The sequence below is a fragment of the Canis lupus genome, chromosome 7 (genome assembly GCF_003254725.2).
Source record: "Canis lupus dingo isolate Sandy chromosome 7, ASM325472v2, whole genome shotgun sequence".
Lineage (NCBI taxonomy): Eukaryota > Metazoa > Chordata > Mammalia > Carnivora > Canidae > Canis > Canis lupus.
The window spans coordinates 9,681,234-9,702,209 of record NC_064249.1 but is presented as its reverse complement, the minus strand read 5'-3'; the positions used below and the strand labels follow the sequence as shown (position 1 = coordinate 9,702,209).

The 20,976-nt window shown below is 49.8% G+C and overlaps 1 long non-coding RNA gene across 1 annotated transcript; it reads right to left on the bottom strand.

Moving 5' to 3' along the window:
- Positions 1-12,116: 12,116 nt before the first annotated feature.
- Positions 12,117-20,330, bottom strand: LOC112648389 (uncharacterized). Its single transcript, XR_004817396.2, has 5 exons — positions 19,741-20,330; positions 18,721-19,526; positions 15,778-15,883; positions 13,914-13,975; positions 12,117-13,012 (listed from the first exon to the last, which is right to left on the bottom strand). It is a non-coding gene; the product is annotated as an uncharacterized LOC112648389 (long non-coding RNA).
- Between the last annotated feature and the right edge of the window lie 646 nt (positions 20,331-20,976).

The following is a 20,976-nucleotide window of genomic DNA, read 5'->3' as shown; positions in this document are numbered from 1 at the left end:
CCCGTCACCCATAGCCCCTACTCTTTCTCTTTCCAGAAGTAGCTGTTAATAATAATTTGGTGTTTGAGGTTTCCTTCTAGACCTCCTGTGGGCGTGTGTGTGGGGGACATCAGGGTGGGATGTCTCTGTGACTGGAGGTCTGTGGTGTGTGTGTGTTTACATGTATGCATATGAATATGTGTGTCTAAAACACACAAATTGGATCTTAACACATACACCTTTTTTTTTTAATTTGCTTTTTTCAATTAAACATGAGTTTTTCGTGTTGGTACGTATAAATTCTCTTCATTCTTAAAATAGCTGCCTCGTGTCATCTCCTGCATCCATCCTACATTCTTTCTTGGGGGGCAGGCTTGCTTCGAGACTCTGGGGGAACCAGCTTGCCTGGAGCACCCAGCAATACGGGGAACACGGCCCCCACCTTAAGAACCTAGGGCCTTGTGGGCGAGGCAGGCACACGCCATTGAAATACTTACTCCCACAAAGCCATTTGCCTGCTCCATTCACAGAATCACCGGCCTCAGCTCTGCCCTCAAGAACCTTCATGGTCAATTAACTGGGGAAATAGTGGACATAGCACAAACAAGCCTCCCCACTAGCGTTTGGCTGCTGGGCAAATCCCCATAATGCCCGGTGGAGTGTTCTAGGGCCCAGGACAAATCCAACACGAACCTCTCCTCTGCTGCGGCTCCGCACGGTGGTGGCCCACCTGCCAGAGAGCCATGTCCAAGTGCAGATACTAAGGAGGAAGCGTGGAGGCAGGAGTGAGCCACATGTGGGGATCACACACAATGACACACTCAACCATTGGCGGGCCTCAGATTGACTTTACGCTTCCCAGCAGCCAAAGCAAATGGGGTGTGTGTGTGTGGTGGGGGGAAGCTTAGTTATCCCCACGGCCCGTCAGATAAAGCAGGTGCCTGCTTGCTCAGGAAGTGCAGAGCTGTCTGGGCACTGCGATGAGGGGCCTCCCCCACCCTAACACAGAGGACACCGAGGTGCCGGGGCATCCTCCTGAGTGACATCTGTGTGGCACACGGCCTCGTGAGCCAAGGCCCAGAGCGCTTTCTCCCCTCCCCTCTGCGTGGACTGTTGGCATCACCCACGCTCAAGTCAGCGAAAGCTATTGTCCCCGGGAGAGCAGCTTTTGGAATACGTTGGTGTGTTTTTCTCTTTCACAGTCCTGTGTCTTTGCCTCTTTATTCTTTTTCTCACCCCTACTTTTGAGGAGTACACCCGGGGGTACCTGTGACGCGCACCCAGGCAAGATTTCCGAGGCCGCAGCCTCTGGCAGTTGGGCTTGGCAAGAGACAAAAGGCTTTCCTAAATTTGCTGAGGTCCCGTGAACGTCAAGACCTGGGACAAGAGGACCAGATTACAGGCCCGACACGAGGCAAGGACAGAGAGGGCCCAGGATGCAATGATGTGAGCAGCTCTGCGTCTCCGACTTTTCCATGTGCCTGTAAATCAGTCGCACTCTTGTCAAAGGCTAGTTCCCATTCAGGGGAGCCAGAGGGGGGCTCGAGAATCTAGATTTCTAGCAAGCTCCTGGGTGATCCTGACACTACCGTCTGTGGACCACTTTCTGGGCCTGTGGGCGGGCGAGAGGGCTAGCCAGGCTTCAGTGGGAGGGTCCCCCTCCCTGGGCCGGGGAATGATGACAGGAAGACGGGCCCACATCTGGGGCACGGGGCAAAAGCAGAGGGTCCTATAGGCCCTGGTCCCCACTGAGAACTCTGGTGGTGGGAAGAGTTGAGTGCTGGGGGAAGCCAGGCTCCCTCAGAGACCAGGCAGCTGGCCACCTGGAATGGAGAGCCAAGGATCCATCCCCACCACGACCCCGAGCAATGGCCTGGGGACGAGTAGCCACATTACAAGGGACCTGGGAAGACTGAGATGGCTCAACTGTGTTGAACTTTGAATTCCCTGAATATTCACCCCAACCAATTAATTACCCCATTGCATGTTTCTCTCACTACCTACCAGGTGGAGTTTGTGACAATATTAGATTCGTTAGAGGAAACAGAAGCCACAGGTTTGCTCATCTGGGCAGAGCGTGTGCATTTGTTATTGTAGCAGGCAAGACAAAGATCATCTGTACTCCTGGTCACTAAATTACCCGCAGGGCCCTTACGAGAGCGCACACGCAGGTAGCTTCCTAGCCAATCAGCAGAGACACGGGGCCACAGGGCCAAGGGTTCAGTTGAGGGCACCCTGGGAAGGTGAATCTTGAGCAGAAGTCAGAAATAGAGGAGATACCCGAATTGGCGGAGAGGGGGCAGGGAAGGGTATGAGAAAGTTTAAGCAAAGCGTAGGAGAAGCCCTCGTTCATTTGTCTGAGTCTTTTATTAAGCTCCTGCTGTATGCCAGTCACTGGGCCAGAAACAGGGAAGTGAGAAAGGCATGCCATGCCTCATATGGCTCCTTCTCCGAGGAGAGGATGAGAGCAGGACAAGGCTTCCCTCCTACCCTCCAAATGGAGAGTGGAGCGTTCAGAATGCTCCTGCTAATCCTCTTGCTGCCCTATCCCTTGCCCTTTACCCTGGAAAGTCTGGGGTATGGAGGGGGGTGGATGCAAGACCCATGCGACATATCACCTCCTCTATTCAGACTTCTCCTGGGAAGATGGGAGTAGCCATTTATTGGTATTTAGAAAGATGTTTCCCAGGTGACATGTGCCCACGCCCACCCCTACCATACACATACACACACATGCACACAATTGCACACACACACACAGGCTGATGTGTCTAGAGCCTGAAGTTCAGGCTGGGGCATGAGGTCAGGCGGCCTCAGCAGCTGGGAGCAGGAAAACAATTCAGAAGACCTTTAAAATCTCTCGTGAGGGATTTGGATTTATTATTACATTTTGCAGAATTTTTCCGTGGCAAATTCCCTTTCACTCATCCTACAGTGGGGACCCCTGGAGGTCAGAGCAGAGGCCTGGCCTGTGGTTGCGCAGAGCAGGGAGGACTCAGCAGGCCCCTGTCAGCAGGGCCTGTTCTCAATCACTCCGTGCAAGGCTTCACTAAGGCTCCTGGCTGTTCTCCTCCAGCATGCAGGAAAGGATTAATTATTAATTTTTATAACAACCCAGAAACTGATAGCTGTGAACCACGAGCCCCGACGCTTCTTTTCCAACATCCAGCCACTTAATCACAGTTTTAGCTGGGTCAGCATAGCAGTCTTGTAACCTCAGAAGAAGAATGCCGCAAAGGCCTTTATCAGCCTCTCCTGAGGGCGAAGGCCAAGTTCATGGGGGGCAGGGGTGGCGCAGGAGCTGATAATGCTCTCTAAGAAATTGAGGAGGCTTCAACCATGTGTCACAGCCAGGCCTCGTCATGGTCCCTTTCCTGAAGGGAATGGTCTCCTACCTTTGTCTTACTGAGAGCTTCAGATTTCAAAGCGCTTTCACAAACACCACTCAGTTGATCCCTAAATGATGCTGTCACTGCACTGGGACAATATTTTTCTCCTGGAGAAGATAAAGATTTAGACAGAGAAGTGACTCACGTAAGGGTCACACAGACCGGAGGACTTCTGTCCTCGGCACCACCCACCTGGAGGAATCTGTAGCTGGACGGACCATCCTTTCCTGTGTGTATGTATGTATGATGTTACTGATTTATTTGCAAGAAAGTGAGAGCATGAGCCGGGGGAGGGGCAGAGGGAGAAGCAGACTCCCCACCGATGTGGGGTTCAATCCCAGGACCCCAAGGTCATGACCTGAGCTGCATGAAGGCAGAGGCTTAACCAATTGAGCCACCCAGGTGCCCCTGGACCATTCTTTTATTATTATTATTTTTTAAAGATTTTATTTATTTATTCATGACAGACACAGAGAGAGAGAGAGAGAGAGACACAGAGAGAGGCAGAGACACAGGCAGAGGGAGAAGCAGGCTCCACCCAGGGAGCCCGACGTAGGACTCTATCCCGGTTCTCCAGGATCGCGCCCTGGGCCGAAGGTGGCGCTAAACCGCTGAGCCACCAGAGCTGCCCTGGACCATTCTTTTAATGAAAGGGTGTTAAATTATTACAGTCTTCAGGTGTGTTTGGGGCTGTCCATGAATCCTCTCGAAGTGCTGGCAGCATTGGGGGCATTTTTCTGAAAGTCCATAGTTTGTTTTTTTTTTTCCACCAGACACACCCCAAACAGTGAGAATCGCTGCTTTCTAACCAGCAGCCAAAACCCCTCTGTGCCACTGCCTGCAGCTGTTCCCACCTGCTAGGGTCCGCTCTTGCTGGGGACTAGGGTTTTCTGGACACAGTCATGGCCAGGAGCTGAGCTCAGGTGTTTGCTGACCTTGAGAGGGGCTGTCTTTGCAGCAAACACAGACCAGGAGATCTGTATGCAAAAGGTTCCATTTCCAACAGCAACGCCAAGAAGTAAAGTGTACAGGAGATGCACAGCGCTCACAAACGTTTTACCAAACTACCCTGAGAGGCATTAAATAAATGGTAAAACATCACGTTGAGAACTCTTAAAACTGTAAAATGCCATTTGTCCAAATGTATAAGTTGGATGCACTTTTAACAAAAATATCTAAGGTTTGTAAAATCTGACACAAGGCATTTGTGTGGAACAATTCAGCTGGAAGAATAAATGTATGATTAGAGTCATAAAATTGCTGGGAAGAAAAGAACAGGGTGGCTCTGCACTCACAGAAATTAAAATACATTATATATACTGTATACCTGACACGAACGTAACGGTGCATATTAAGTATACTGAAATTAAAATTAAAAAAACCTTAATCAAGAAATAAATAAAATATAAAGCTTCAGTGATAAAAACAGGGAGGAATGGAACAAGAAGAGGTAGCCCAATGGAAAAGGAGAGGAAGCCCAGAAACAGATCCTACATGTAGGGGCACCTGGGTGGCTCAGGGGTTGAGCGTCTGCCTTTGGCTCAGGTCATGATCCCAGGATCCTGGGATCGAGTCCAGCATTGGGCTCCCCACAGGGAGCCTGCTTCTCCCTCTGCCTGTGTCTCTGCCTCTCTCTTTCTGTGTCTCTCATGAATAAATTAATAAAATCTTTAAAAAAAAATCCGACATATAGAAGGAAATTAGTAGTATATGACGAATATGATAAGCTGGATCCCTACCTCATCTCGTGTACCAAGTGAAATCCAAAATCTGTTTCTTTGTAATAATAAGGAGACATAGTTCCTGCCGTGTAGCATAATGAGGGGTTAGGTGAGGTAATGTGTGTAAAGTTCTTAGCTTTGTGTCCGCCTCGCAGTACCTATCTGATAACGATTAGCCGGTATTATTATTATTATTATTGGTGTTATGATTAATCCCGATGGGTTGTAATCCAAATGTATAATGACAAAATCATAACCTTACTGAAGGTTCAAGCAAATACCTGATCTCAAGGTGGGAGTGGCTTTGTGGAAGCAAAGGGAGAAGCCAGCAAACGTGGGGTATGCCAAGAACCTTAGAATATTCTTATACTGTGACCCAGAAATTCCACTTATGGGACGTTTATCCTAAGTATGTAGTCAGATAGATGTGCAGAGACGGTAATGAATATTTTTTCATAAGAACAAAAAGTAGGAACAACCTAAGTATCAAAAAGAGAATGGTTTTAAAAAAAAAAAAACTTTCTTTTGAAACATATAATGGTCTGCTAGGCAGCCATCAAAGATCAAAAATCATCTCAATGAACATTCATTGATTGATTTGGGGAAATGCTTAGGGTTAGAATGCTAACCACAACCCAAAGCAGTATATATAGTATATAGACATCTCAAACAGCAAAAGGTACATCAAAACGGTTATCTCTGTTTGGTGGGAATAACCTGAGGGGTTTTTTCTTTTCTTTTTTTTTTTTTTTTTGCAAATTGGTTGTATTAAATCTGCTTCTTTTATGATTCTACCAAATTTCACAGGGGTTTTTAAACATCTACTTTACAATTAAAAAAATTAGGCATCGCCAGATGATTTGTGCTTTTAAACGTTACTTATTGAGCAGAGAATTTACAAAAAAAATACTTTTCCATCCTCGCCTCTCAATCCGGGGTATGTTTGGGGTTTCTGCTAATGAATTGGTCATGACGAGAACATGTTCACGACTTCCTTGAATGATCTTCCTCTAAGTCGTCAAGTTTTTTTTTTAAGATTTTATTAAAAAAAAAAAAAAAGATTTTATCTTTAAGTAATCTCTCTGCCCAGTGTGGGGCTCGATCTCACAACCCCGGATCAAGAGTTGCACGCTCTACCGGCTGAGCCGGCCAGGCTCCCCTCGTCATCAACGTTCATAGTAAAACAAATCCAAACAGATTACAGGAGAGCTACAAAATGCTTGTCATTTCTGTTTCGGAGGCCACATGGCAGGGACCCCCAGGTGGTGGCCACTCAGAGTGGGCCGGCAGCGACCTGGGCCTGCGAAGCGCTCCTTGTCTTTCAGGCGCGGCTGCTGCGGAGGGGCCTGGGGTGGCCAACCGTGCGCCAGGCTTCCTTGAGAGGTCAAAGTCTCAGGTGTCACAAGTCCCCAGAGCCAAAGATTTCCCTCAGGTGGAGACTCGCTTCCCAGAAGCCTCCAAAACAAACAGCGGTAAGCAGATGAGCAGCAGAAGCGGGCCTGCGGCTGGCCAGCTCGGGGCTGATGCCAGGCTGGGGGTGCGGGAGCCCAGAGGACCCCGGGGGCCCTCACACGGCGGCCTGTCGGGCCGCTCCTGCCCCAGCACCCCAAGCTCCCTCGGCAGCCGCCCTCTGGGCACAGCCTGACCCCCCAGGTGGCAGCCGGCTGGGCCCGGGGCCTGCTGGGCCTCACAGGAACCCTGGGAGGCTGGCACGTTCTGGAAGGAGGGCCGCTGGGCTCGCACCATGTGCGCACACGATGCCCAGGCCGTGGCCACTGACCACGGGGGCATTGCGCCAGGCTGGCCTGTCAGGCTGCCTGAGAGAGTCCTTACCTTGATTCCGTTTAGGAGGAGCCTGGACTGGGACACTGAGGACCGCCCCGTCCAGCCTGGGGACAGCGGTGGCGAGGCCGCGGATCGACTAGCATTCACGGAGCCTGTACTCTCCATCAGTCCCGAGGTCGGCTGCATACATCCAGTAGTTCATCGCAATTACAGGATTGTCTTCATTTTACAGATGGGGAAACTGAGGCTCAGTCACGCTCCGTGGAGACAGAGGCAGGTCACTCTGCTAGCGGGCTGCTAGCTGGCGGTGGAGGGATTCACACAGGGACATCTGTGTGAAGTCTGTCACGGCCGTCCTGGGCTCTGGTGGCTAGGGAACCCCAGGCCCCTGCCCTGGGCCTGCTCCTGCTGACTCCAGGTCCCTTCTAAGGTCACAGGCCACCCTGGTGACCCTGCCTGTCTTCCTTGATCAAGTCCCACGGAGCCTGCTAAGCATACCCTCCCTGGGCAAAGCTGTCTCCCCAACCCCCCCTCCCCGGGGCCCTGGCCACAGCTGGTGGGTGGAAGGCTGGCTTCCCACCCTCCACCTCCAATGCCGGTTCACAGCTTCCTGGGGCTGCTTTTCTTTTCTTTTCTTTTCTTTTCTTTTCTTTTCTTTTCTTTTCTTTTCTTTTCTTTTCTTTTCTTTTTCTTTTCTTTTTTTTCTTTTCTTTTCTTTTTTTTTTTAAGATTTATTTATTTATCCATAAGAGACACAGAGAGATGCAGAGAGAGAGGCAGAGACACAGGCAGAGGGAGAAGCAGGTTCCATGCAGGGAGCCCGATGTGGGACTCGATCCCGGGTCTCCAGGATCAGGCCCAGGGCTGAAGGCGGCACTAAACCGCTGGGCCACCCGGGTTGCCCCCTGGGCTGCTTTTCGTCTGGGAAATGAGACATCCCCAAAATAGCAAGCATGAAGTGACGGAGGTTCTAGAACTGAACAGAGCTCTCATACCTCCTTCCCAGGCAGTCTGACAGAACTAGAAACCCAGGTGACAGTAACTAGGACCCCAGGATTCACAACCTGAGCCAAAGGCAGATGCTCAACCACTGAGCCACCCAGGTTTCCCTACTTCTCTAGGATTTTCAATTCCATTCTCCTCCTCATCATCATTCCCCCTCACCCCAGAGAGGCCAAAATTGAGGCACTTTCCTTTAAGATTAACTTCTGACTTGTAGAAAATGGGGATCAATTCTGGTGTTCTTAGGACTCCTTTTTTTTGCGGGCAGTCCCAGTGCAGTGTCTTACCAGAGGCCTGTTCACAGGCCCAGGCTCCTGGGTGGGGCTGCAGCCACTGACACTCAAGCCCAGTGGTCCCTGCACGGGCTGTGATGCTCGCAGGCCTAAGCTCACCTCCGCCTTAGCAGAAGCAAGGTGAGTGACGCCCCACAGGCCCAACCTGTAGGGCCCCCAAGTGGGGAGGTGGTCCTCCAAGGGAGACTTGGTGAGGTCCCCATCACCTAGCTCCATGGACCTGGTCTTCCTAAGGCAGGAAAGTCACCCACATTCATAGTCTTTGACCTTAGTGTGATCAATTCCCTGACTTTATTTGACCCTGGAGGTAGGGGCTGTCCCAAGAGCCACCGGCACAGCCATATCATGAGAACACAGGAGATCAGAGTTGACTGCTTTAGTTTTCTAAGCCAAATCAAAGATCTGAAATCATACAGCGGTCTCTACCCAGCGAGGGGCGGTACGGTTACAGCTGGTTCCCAGCCACGGGCTGTGTGAGGCCTGGCAGGGTGAGAGCTGGGAGCTTCCACTTCCTCGCCTACAGAAGGGGGATGAGAATCTCTACTTTACGGAGTTGTTAAATAGACAGCATCACGTCATTCCTGGAACACAGACAGCCCTGAATTCATCTTAGCTATGATTATCCTTTAGAATCGCAAAGCTTTGGGGGCCTCGGTCATTCACTGAACAGTAGTCATGAATGCTCAGAAGATCCATGGACCAGGCCAGGTGCAAGCACCAGGGAGCTGGTGGTGGCAAGACCTTGCCCTCACCCAGGGCGTCCAGTGGGCAGACAGGTAATAAACAAAGAGCTGTGCGTGGTAGGCACTCAACAAATATTTGTTGAACAAGTTGCAAAAATAGATGTGTGGTGAGTTTATAATGGGAGCATGCAAGGTGACGGGCGGGCAAGGCTCGAGGGGCTCCCCCAGCCCAGGCCTCCCTGTGGACGTGATGCTGAAACAGAGTCTCACGGAGAAGCAAGATCTGGCCAGGTGCCTCTGAGCAACTTCAAATCAGCATTTCCTAAGAGCTTAGTTGAGCTAGATCATTACTGCTGGTTGAGAGGATAAATCATTTCAAGTGTTCAAGGTTCGGGCCCAGATTGGGCCCAGAGATTACTTTTCTAGGTCTGGCAAATTTCCATTCTCTCGCCAGTAACATTTTTTTTTTAAAGATTTTATTTATTTGACAGAGAGAGAGAGAACACAGGCAAGGGGAATGACAGGAAGAGAGAGAGGGAGAAGCAGGCTCCCGGCTGAGCAGAGAGCCCTGGCCATCCCCGGGACCCCGGCATCATGACCTGAGCCAAAGGCAGATACTTAACCGACTGAGCCACCCAGGGCTGCTCACCAGTAACTTTTAGCGGAAAGAAGCTACGGGGCAGGGTTCTTCCCTTCTCGCTCCTTCCCTGCGCCCGGCTCTGCCCCTCACTGGGGAATGAATGCCAACAATGCGGATGCAGTCGGGAACAGTCAGGCGTCTTCTTGAAGGCTAGCTTTGCACAAACTCCCTGACACTCACACGTTTGAATTATTCCACGTCACCTACGAAGCTAGGAGTGATCGGAGGTACAAAAGTCTACAGCCAAGAGCTGCCTTTGTTGAGTAAGATGTCGTGTGGAGTCTCCAACAACCCCATGCGAGAGGCCCTGCTGTTACCAGCCCGACCTGATGCAGAGAAAAGTTAAGTACCTTGCCTAAATCCACACGGTCAGCAAATGGCGAGCCTGGGATCCAAAACCCACATCTGGCCCCAGAGTGCTGGGGCTTCACTCTTGAGCTGTTGGCTAGTGTGGCCCTAAGGAATTTCCTTCCCTCACCTCGGAGTTCAAGTCTTCCATCAAGACAGGGACATTTCCCTACGGAGATGAGGCTCATGGAGTCTCATTGTACTGATGGATCAGAGCGGTCCCCAGAGGAGACTGTAAAGACTGTAAAGAGCCCTCTCTTGTACGAAACCATGAGCGCGAGCAGCTGATCTCTGCCCTGGTGCTCCAGATGCTGGGTCAGCCACAGCCAGCAGAAACAAGCCTGAAAGAAGCATCCAGAAGTGTCAGAGGCATATTAAGGGCTGGATCAGATGGGCTGCTTTCTGGGCCCTGATCTATACGGAGCTCAAAGCAGCACTGAGATGAGCATGGGACCAGTTAACCCAGATTTCTACACATGTCTTTTCTCATAACTGTGATGTGAAAGTTGGTCGAGCTTCTGCCAAAGAAATCAAAGCCACTTAGGAGGAATAAAATGTTTATTTGTCCCCAGCCTACTGATCTGTATTGAAGTCTTCCCACTGCTGCTTGGTGCCACATTGCTTAGATCACCACCCCTGTGACTGAGTCACATGAAGTGGGCAGTGCCCTCTAGACGTGCTGTTTACTGGTAATAAGTGATTTATCATCTCGATTTAAGACACTTTCACGTATCTCCTGTAGTGAGCTGTGTTGGTTGCGTATTGCTTTAGCTAAGGGAAGGCGACGCTGCTGTACCAAAGACATCCAATAATGATGTAGGACAAGGGTCAGTAAACTTGTTCTCTAAGGGCTCAAAGAGTAAATATTTTAGGTGTTGTGGGTCATACAGTCTGTCGCAACTACTCAACTCCGCCACTGTAGGGTGGAAGCCACCACTGCACGATATGTAAATGAATGAGCGTGGATGTGTTCCAATAAAACTTTATTGGAAAAAAATAGGCAGTGAGCCACAGTTTGCTCACCCGTACTGCACCTTAAAAATGATAGCAAATTTTTTTCTATTGCATGTAATAGTGGTGATGTGAGTGGTCTCAGTTTTTTTTTTTTTTTTTTTTTTTTTTTTTTAGTGGTCTCAGTTTTAAGGGCAATTATTTAAGAACCCAGATTCCTGGAGCACCTCAGTGGTTGAGCATCTGCCTTTGGTCCAGGGCGTGATCCTGGGGTCTTGGGATCGAATCCCTCATTGGGCTCCCCACAGGGAGCCTGCTTCTTCATCTGCCTGTGTCTCTGCTTCTCTCTCTGTGTCTCTCATAAATAAATAAATAAAATCTTAAAAAAAAAAAAAAAAAGAAAGAAAGAACCCAGATTCCTTCTGTTGAGTTGTTTTACCATCCCCCAGAAACTATGTCTTCCTCTGCATGGTTGATGCTGTGGGACAAAGTAAAAACATGGAGGAGGCAGGCTTACTGCCTTCAGGCTTTGGTCTAGATGCACATCAAGACCTTCTATTCCTGTTCCACTGACTAGTACTTAGTCCTGAGCCACACGTAATGGCAAAGGAGGCTGGGAAATGTATCTGGTCATGTGTCCAGGAAAAAGGGACAAGGAATGTTGGAAGATGGCCAGCAGCCTCAGTCACACCCATCGGCCTTTATTTTTCCTTTCCTTTCTGCCTCCACCCTTCCAGGTAATCCCACTCTCCTCCTTCCTCCCCAACACCCCCTCCCTCATCTGGTTTCAGGGAAGTGGACTCCACCCCTCCGGTGGAGGCTGGCCTGACTGGTCTAAGATAACCCCAAGCCTTTTGTCACAGTGATGAGGTCAAGAACTAGGCCTAAGCCAATCATTGCAGAGCATTTTTCCTGGCCATAAGGATGATTTTTTTTTTTTTTAAGATTTTATTTATTTATATGAGAGAGCTAGAGAGAGCATGAGCAGGGGGGAGAGGCAGAGGGAGAGGAAGAAGCAGACTCTCTGCTGAGCAGGGGGCATGACATGGGGCCCCCTGATTAGGACCTGAGCTGAAAGCAGACACCTGACCCACTGAGCCACCCAGGAGCCCCCAGGGATGACTTAGGACTCAGAGACCGTGACCCTAATCAGAGGGTTGATTTGTTAGGGCACCTGAATAAGAAGCATCCTTTCCTTTAAAAGACAGCCTCTCTCTTCCAAGTGGTGGGAATCTTGAGGCCGCTGTCGCTATTTTTTTTTTTTTTATTTTTAATTGTGGTAAAACACAACACTAAAATAAATCTAATAAAATAAATAAATTTTAAATAAATTTGTTAAATAAGTAAAATAAAACTTAACATCTTAACCATTTTTATGCATACAGGTCAGTGACCTTAAGTACATTCACATTGTTATGCAACCATCACCACCCTTCATCTCCAGAGCTTTTTTTCATCTTCTCGGACTGAAACTCTGACCCCCATTAAATAATTGCTGCCCCCACCTCACCGCCCCAGCCCAGCCCTTGGCAACCGCCGCTCTATTTTTTTGTCTCTGAATTTTCCTAGTCCAGTTTCCTCAGGTAAGTGGAATCACCCAGTATTTGTCCTTCAGTGACTGGCTTATTTCATTTACGGTGTCTCCAGGCTTCATCCCTGCTGTAGCATGTGTTCAGATTTCCTTCTTTTATGTGGCTGAATAACATTCCACTGTTCTGTACGTTCACCGTGTTGTTTATCCATTTATCTCTTGATGGACTTGGGCTGCTTCCAGCTGCTGGCCACTTACTCACTGCAGCCGTTTTACTCCTACAAGACGAACCAGCTCGACCCTGAAGCCAAGGCATGGGGGAAACCCAGTGAAAGGGATTTGGTGAAATGGAGTGGAGAGACTGGATCCAGCTGATCCTGAAGCCTGCCTACGACATCTGGATCAGCAGATCTGGGAAATGATGGATTTTGTCATCGTTGAAGTGAATTTGGGGTTTCTTATGGCCATAAGTCACCTCAGTGATGCATCTCCCAAGAAGCTGTCTGGTTTCATAACTGCAGAGGAAAACAAGAAGGAGCAGAACCACAGAAAAGTGGGAAATATTTTGCTGACACAAATGCCGGGGAAAAGTTTTAAAGCACGTTTTGAAGATGATTTTGTAACTCAATCTATGCTCGCTACTTCTCTCCTGGTGCGTGTGAGTCACCAAGGCTACGAGTGATGGAAAGACTGAAAAGAAAGACAAATTCAATTAGATTAAAATGTTTGGTTACAGCTAGTATATGTCACAAATCCCTTCTTTTGACCTTTACAGAAAGACTTTTTTTTTTAAGTTTGTATTTCTTTATTTGCCAGAGAGAGAGAGAGAGAGAGAGAGCAAGCAGGGGGAGCAGCAGAGGGAGAGGGAGAAGCAGGCTCTCCACCGAGCAGGGAGCCCAACGTCAGGCTTGATCCCAGGACCCTGAGATGATGACTCCAGCTGAAGGCAGACGCTTATCCAACTGAGCCACCCAGGTACCTCTAAAGAGAGACTTTTATTGAAAAGAAAAATGAAGCTTTCTTAAACTCTGGCTAAATGAATATCATGTGGATATTTAGAGAAGGGGAACCAAGTTCTGAGCCTACCCAGGGGCTCTCACACGGGCCCATCTGCCTCAACTGTGGAGGAAGGTGGAGGGTTGGGGCCTGTAGGTCGCCTCTGAGTGGAGGCACCATTTGGAGGAAATGTCCTTAACTCGTTGGCAGCCCAGGGGTCTTTCCCAGTTAAGTGACTCTGAAAATCTAACTTCTCTGGGCCTCTGTTTCCTCGTCTATAAAATGGGTTTACTGCTTTTCCTATCTACCCCACAGGGTGGATAGTGAAACTGAGAAGCGCTATGCAGATTTAAGATTCCTGGAGGGAAAATATTAACCCATCTTGTGTACGAAGTTCAGCAGCCTTAGGGTGGGGTGGTAATCCCTCTTGCAAACAGCCGGGCCTGCCCTTTAGACTAGTTTGGAAGCCCAGCTGCCTGAATGCCTATGGAAGCAGCTGATGATTGCATGTGTCTGTCAGGGAAGAGATGGGCCCCTGTTCTCAGATTCCCCTCCCATGCTGGTGAACCCTGACCCTGGGGCTGGCCACACTCACCTACGTGGTCCAGTCGGAGCATCTGCAACTATCCCGGGGGATGCTGTCCTCATCTGGGAAACCTGGGAAAATACAATAAATAAATTTTAAATAAATTTGTTAAATAAGTAAAATAAAAGTAACCGAGGCTCAGAGGACTACACACCCAGTGTCACACAGCTCTTGAGCGACATAGAACAGATTGGAATCAAGAACCTGTCTCGGGGGATCCCTGGGTGGCGCAGCGGTTTAGCGCCTGCCTTTGGCCCAGGGCGTGATCCTGGAGACCCGGGATCGAATCCCACGTCAGGCTCCCAGTGCACGGAGCCTACTTCTTCCTCTGCCTGTGTCTCTGCCTGTCTCTCTCACTGTGTGCCTATCATAAATAAATAAATAAATAAATAAAAAATAAAAAAAAAAGAACCTGTCTCGGTCTCTTGGAGCTTTCCCTGCTATTCCTTTATTCCGCACTGCCTTTGTCTCCAAACCCCAGACCCCTTCTCCTGCCATGTCCCTAGGTCTTGGGGGGTTCCCTCCTTCTGCCTGCCAGTCTGTGGGCCTGGGCATTTTGGGGTGGGGGGAATGGAGACCTCCAGGAGGAGAGCAGATTTCCATGAGTGGAGAGACAGGGGTTCCAGGGACATGTGTCATCTCATGAGGCCCTGGCTCTGTGCTTGGTGCTCCGCTCTCTTGCCTGCCTTTGGAGCTGCCTGTAGGAATAGACGCAGACACTAAAGAGGTTGGATTGTGATGGCTTTTCAGTAAAATAATTCTCCATTTATTGGTTCCAAAGAAAGAGGACTCCCCTGGAAGGTAAGAATGTGTATGTGGGTGGGAAGGGAGAGCCAGAGGTGCAAGCTGCCTACTTTCTTGGGGTGCGGGGACTTAATGGAGCCCTGGGTCTAAGGGCAGGGATGCTACCTCGATCACCTTGGTGTCCAAAGCTTGTCAGATATCTGGCGCACAGCACATGCTCAGGACGTGTTTGTTACAGGGGTGAACAAATGATGGTGTTGTGAATGACCGCCCCATCCTGCCTCTCCTCCTGTGCCCTCCACAAGGCACCTGCCAGCTTATACCCGCCCCTCCTCAGACACCCCCCATCTCCCTCTAATGTCCTCCCACTGCCCACCTGACCTGCCTGAGTGCATCGCCCCTTCCGGCCCCACCTGTGTGTCATTTCCTCTCCCTGGTGGCCCATCCCATGAAAAATGTCGCTTAGCTGCCTATATCCAGATAACTCTCCTTTCTGGCCTCAGCTCTGCTGTCCCCTACCCAGCCACTTGACTAGGTGGGGCAATTTGGCTCCACCTTTGTCCTCCTTGCAAAAAATAGTAACTCTCTTGAATTCATGTCCTTCATTCAAGGTGGCCCCTGGAGAGAGACTTTGGTGGTCAGCTGTCCAGAAGAGCAGGAATGAAAGGCACTGCCTGTGCAGTGACCCCTGGGCCTTGCCCAAGCAGAGGTGCCATGTGTCCGCTCTGGTGGTCTGCAAGAGGGAGCTAGCGGTCAGGCACTCCGATCTCTTGGGTGGGAGATCCGAGTGAGAGGGTGCCAAAGAGCTGCTTGGAAGGTAGGGCTCTGTGAGCCTCTGTGACAACTCTAGCTCCTGCCCTTCTGACTGGCCACTCCCCTGGCTTTCTGTAAAGTTCTCTGAAAGTGCCAGAGATGCCTCCTATTTGTCCCCAACCAGTCCCCTCTGCACAGTTGGCCACAGCCCCCTTCCCACTGCTACCCCCTCCAGGGCTTTCCCCTGAGCTGCTCCTGTCACCTTCTGATGGTCCCAGCCCCTCCCGCGTCCATCCTTTCCAGGTTTGGATCCCGTCCAGCAGACCTTGAGCTCTCCCTGGGTCTCCCTCCCACCTTCATTCCTAAAGTACTTCACCTCTTTCACATGCGTTTCCTCACTGAGGCTTCACCAAATCCTCAAAACCACCTGGTGATATTGTTAGTGTCTTACATAAGAAGCAGGAACCCGCTCAGACCAGCTCCTGTAGGAGGAAGAGGTTGTTGGAAAGATTCATCTCAGAGTCCCAGACAAAAATGCAGCACAACTGGATGACTTGTGAACATTCTAGAGGGGACTGTGAGCACGGCCGCAGGGGCTGATCTTTGCTATGGGGTCGGGGGCCCCACCTCGCCTCCTTGCTGCCCTGTGTGTGCCTATGAATTTGCTTCCTTGTGCAGCGGTGGTTGCACTCCGGACCCAGGGGAGCGAGTTCTCAGGCTGCTCTCCATTATCAATCTTTCAAGATTTTGAAGTCAGAGTGTAATAGAATAAATTCTCCCCCACAGATGTCCACACCCCACCCAGTGATTCCACTCCTAGGCGTGGATCCAAGAGAAGGGAAAACAGATGTCCATGCAGAAACTTGCAAACAAATGTTTATAGCAGCCTTACCCATAAGAGCCACAGATGGGAACAACCCAAAAGCCCATCAGTGACTGAATGGATAAACAAAATGTGGTCTCTCCATACAATGGAATAGTACTCAGCGAATTAAAAGGAATGAAGTACTGACACCAGCTACAGCCTGGATGAACCTTGAAACCATTATGGTCAGTGATATTAGACACAAAAGACCATGTACTGCATGAATATCATTGATATGAAATGTCTAGAGTAGGAAAATTCTAGAGAGACAGAAAGTAGATCAACAGTTGCTTGGGGCAGGGGGCAGGCATGAGGGAATTTAGAGGAGTAAGAGCCAAAGGGTATGAAGTTTCTCCTTTAAAAAAAAAAAGATTTTATTCATTTGAGAGAGAGAGGAAGCATGGAGGAGAAGAGCAGAGGGAGAAGGAGACTCCCTCCTGAGCTGAGAGCCCAATGTGGGGCTCGATCCCAGGACCTGGAGATCAAGACCTGAGTCCAAGGCAGAGGCTTAATCATCTGAGCTACCCAGGCACCCCTGAAGTTTCTTCTTGAGGTGATGGAATGTCCCAGAATTCACCGTGGGAATGGTTGTACGACTGGGTGAATATACTAAAAACCATTGAACCTTTTAAACAGGTGAACTGGGATCCCTGGGTGGCGCAGCGGTTTGGCGCCTGCCTTTCGCCCAGGGCACGATCCTGGAGACCCGGGATCGAATCCCACGTTGGGCTCCCGGGGCATGGAGCCTGCTTCTCCCTCTGCCTATGTCTCTGCCTCTTTCTCTCTCTATGTGACTATCATAAATAAATAAAAATTAAAAAAAATAAAATAAAATAAACAGGTGAACTGTATGCTCTGAATTGTGTCTAAATTTGTCAAACAAACAGAAAGGATGTGTGCAAGAAGGATGGTAGACGAGTCTGGGTTACCCAGGTGGGTTTAACGTAATGGCAAGCGTCCTTATAGGAGAGAGACAGGAGAGAGTGAGAGACAGCGACAGAGGGGGAGAAAAACAGAGAGAGAAGAGATTTGAAGATACTACGGCTTTGAACTTGGGAAAAGGGCCGTGAGCCCAGGAACGGAGGCAGCCTCTCTGAAGCTGGAAAAGATAAGGAAACAGATTCTCCCCTAGAGCCTCCAGAAGGAGGTAGCCCTGCTGACTCCTTGATTTTAGCGCAGTGAAAGCCATTTCAGACTTCTGATCTTCAGAACTGCAAGATAATAATGTGTTATTTTAAGCTGCCAAGTTCGTGGCAAATTGTCGCAGTCGGAAATGAAAGTAAAACAGAAAGTTACAGAGACAAGGTCAAGTGCTGGTGGGTTTTGGAGCTAGGACATCAAGTTGGGCCAGTAAATGTAGAGAAAGCAACATTGCCTACTCCAGGAAGCCTTCCTGACCTCCCCCTCCCACCTTAAACTATTGCAGAGGTCTCCTCTGGGACCCTACATCACCAGAGCCACCACTATTACTGCCTGGCAGCCCTTGATTACCTGTCAGTTTCCCTGAGTCCCATGGAGACCTCCCCAGAAGGCAGGATCTTTAAGATGCATTGTTGCATCTCCAGTGTCTGCCACATTGTAAGTGTTCAAGTGTTTTGTTTTGTTTTGTTTTGTTTGTAAGATTTTATTTATTTATTCATGAGAGACACACAGAGAGAGGCAGAGACATAGGCAGAGGGAGAAGCAGGCTCCATGCAGGGAGCCCAACGTGGGACTCGATCCCAGGGCTCCAGGATCACGCCCTGGGCCAAAGGCAGGCGCTAAACCACTGAGCCACCCAGGGATCCCCAGTGTTCAAGTGTTTGATGACCAAATGACTAAGGCCCCGGAAGCTTAGAGATTCTGAAGAATAACAATAATACCCGGTGTTCATCGCGTGCTTGCTGCGCCAAGTGCTTTCTGTTCATTTACTTACTTAATCCTCAAATCAATCCAATGAGCCAAGCGCCACTACGATCTCCATTACACAGAAGAGAGAAAAGACGTTCAGGGAAGGTAAGTATCAGGCCCAGCCTGCCACAGGTCTGCCCAGCGCCGGGTCTATGCTCTAGACTTGTGCTATGCTCCACGTGGTTACTCGTATTTAAATTCATTGCAATTAAGTAAAATGTAAAATTGCGTTCCTTGGTCACACTTGGTTAACATTTCAAGCTCCCAACAGACACCCATGGCCAGTGGTTTCCATACTAAGCAGCACACATGTAGAACATGTCATGATCACAGAAAGTTCTATGGCACAGCATTGCTCTAAACTGCCAAGCTGCAGCCTGTCACTCTATCAAATAAAATATGGCATTTCAAATCCTTGATTGCCTCGAAAGAAATGAAAGCAGACTTGACGCTTCATCTTTCCAAGACAGGAGTATGGAAAAGCTTGTGTCTCCTGGGTCTCATGAGAGGTGGGGCGTCTTACTGGAATGTGCAGGGTAGATACAGGGTAACTCTCCCCCTTACCTGAATAGATCTGATAAACACGGCGACGCCCACAGGGAGGGTTGTGTGGCTGGATTACAGCGAGGCCTCTTCCAGCTGACAGCTCTGTCCTTTAGAGGCCCTGCGAGGGTGGCCCTGGGCCTCATTCTTCTCTCCTCTGATAAAGCAGGCCTCAAACATACCCTGTGTCTGCACAGATCCCATATCCTTGTGTTGTAGCCAGCCTACTAGAAGCTTCCAGAAGCACAGCATAAAGGAATACCACCACCACCACCACCACCACCACCACCAACAACAACAATAATAATAAAAACATTTTAGGGAGTGCCTCCCGTATACCAGGCACTGCTAAGAGCTGGCTTGTAGGCATCATCTTAGTTAATCCTTGCAGGTAGATATTTATCCTCAAGTCACAGATGACAGCTGAGACCTGGCAAAGCCAAGGTCACACACAGGAAGTGACAGAGCTGAAACATGAACTCTAAAATGTCTGAGAAGAGAAGACGTCTTGTGTGACGTCTACACAGTCTGGGAAGTCTGTCCCCTAGATAGTTTCCCCTGGAAACTTCGCAAGAGGGAAGTGAGGGGAAGAGCCAGGGCTTAGCAAGCGTGCTGCCAGCCCTGAGTGTTCTCCAGCCAGACGCAGGCCTGTGGCCTTGGCTGCTTTCCCCCTGCGGAGGGAGCTGAGCTGTTGGGGGCTGAGTGAGCCGCCAGCAGAGATCGGCCCACTTGCCCAGCAGCAGACATGGGGGTGCTCCTAGGATCCGGGCCCCAGATGGCCGTCCACCCTCACTGTCTTCTCCAGAGGCCAGGACACACGAGTCCACCTGCGGGGGAGGGATAGAGAGGTTTCAGGGGACACCCCCCACCCCTCACTGACCCACTCTGACCAGAGGCTCTGCAGCAGGAGGGGAAAATCTCAGGATAGCAACACGGCCTGTGGTTTCTTGGGGGAAACCACAGAAGATTCAGCTTGGGATGGCAAAACCCACAATCCCCACCACACCGGGTGTGGCCCAGGAGCACCTTGGCTGCCAGTACCTGGATCGGCACAAGACTCCACTGGCGGCATCTTCTTGTGGCCAGCAGCTGTCTGTCTGTCCGTAGCTCCTGGAAGGGCTGGCGGTGCTGCTGGCCCTGGGGAGGGGACCATTAGGGCGAGGGCGAGGGGGGGATACCGGGAAAGAAAGTTTCTCCTTGTGCCCGCAGCATACTCCCAGCATGATGCAGAGACATGGTTTCTTGGCCCGAAGAAGGTCCCAATCTGACCCAAGAGGCATGCCCCTTCCCTCAGGCCTCCCGATCTTTAGAAAGATCCTGAGCTCAAGCTCTGCTCCCATGAGGGAGACAGGGTACCTCCAGATGGAAGCAGAATTGAGAGGGAATCCAGGGGTCCTTTCTCAGACCTCACCTCCTTTGCAATTTCTGCCAGTGGGTCTCACCTCCCAAAGCAAACGTCTGGGCAGAGCGAGGCCCAGTCCCGAGGCCGGTAACGAGCCCTGGGTGCTTCGGCCTGTTGGAAGGCAAGGAAGGTGCAGCTATTTTCTGCATGACCTCGATTTCACTCGAATTGATCACCGTAATCTAACTTTACAACATGTCAACACTCTCCTCCCCAAGACTCCTTACCCTCTGGCTGGGAACCCCGAATCCACTCTTCCGCAAGCAAACGCTGATGTACTTTCCGTCTTGGTCTGGATATTTCATATAAGTGGCCTCACACAGGGGCCCCTGGGGGGCTCAGTGGTTGAGCGTCTGCCTTTGGCCCAGGGAGTGATCATGGCCCACATCAGGCTCCCTGCAGGAGGCCTGCTTCTCCCTCTGCCTGTGTCTCTGCCTCTCTCTCTTTAATATAAAATCTTAAAAAAAAAAAAAATAAGTGGACTCACACAATATGTAACCTTCTTCCGTGTCTTGGCTTCTTTCACTTGGCACAATGCTTTCAAGGTTCATCCATGTGCTAGCACGGGTCAGTACTTCATGCCTTTTTCTGGCTGAATAATAGTCCACTGTATACATCACATTTTGTTTATCCACTCCTCTGTGGGTGCGCATTGGGGCTGATTCCACCTTTGAGCTATTATGAATGATGCTGCCATGGACATTTGTGTGCAAGTTTTTATTTAGACCTTTGTTTTCACTTCCCTCAGGAAGGAGTTCTGCTCTAAAGGGGGAAAGATTATGGTGGTAGCAGGTTGGAGAAGTGGGACCAAGAAGGGTTTAAACCAAAGAAAAATCTATTTTTAAAGATTTTATTTATTTATTCATGAGAGACAT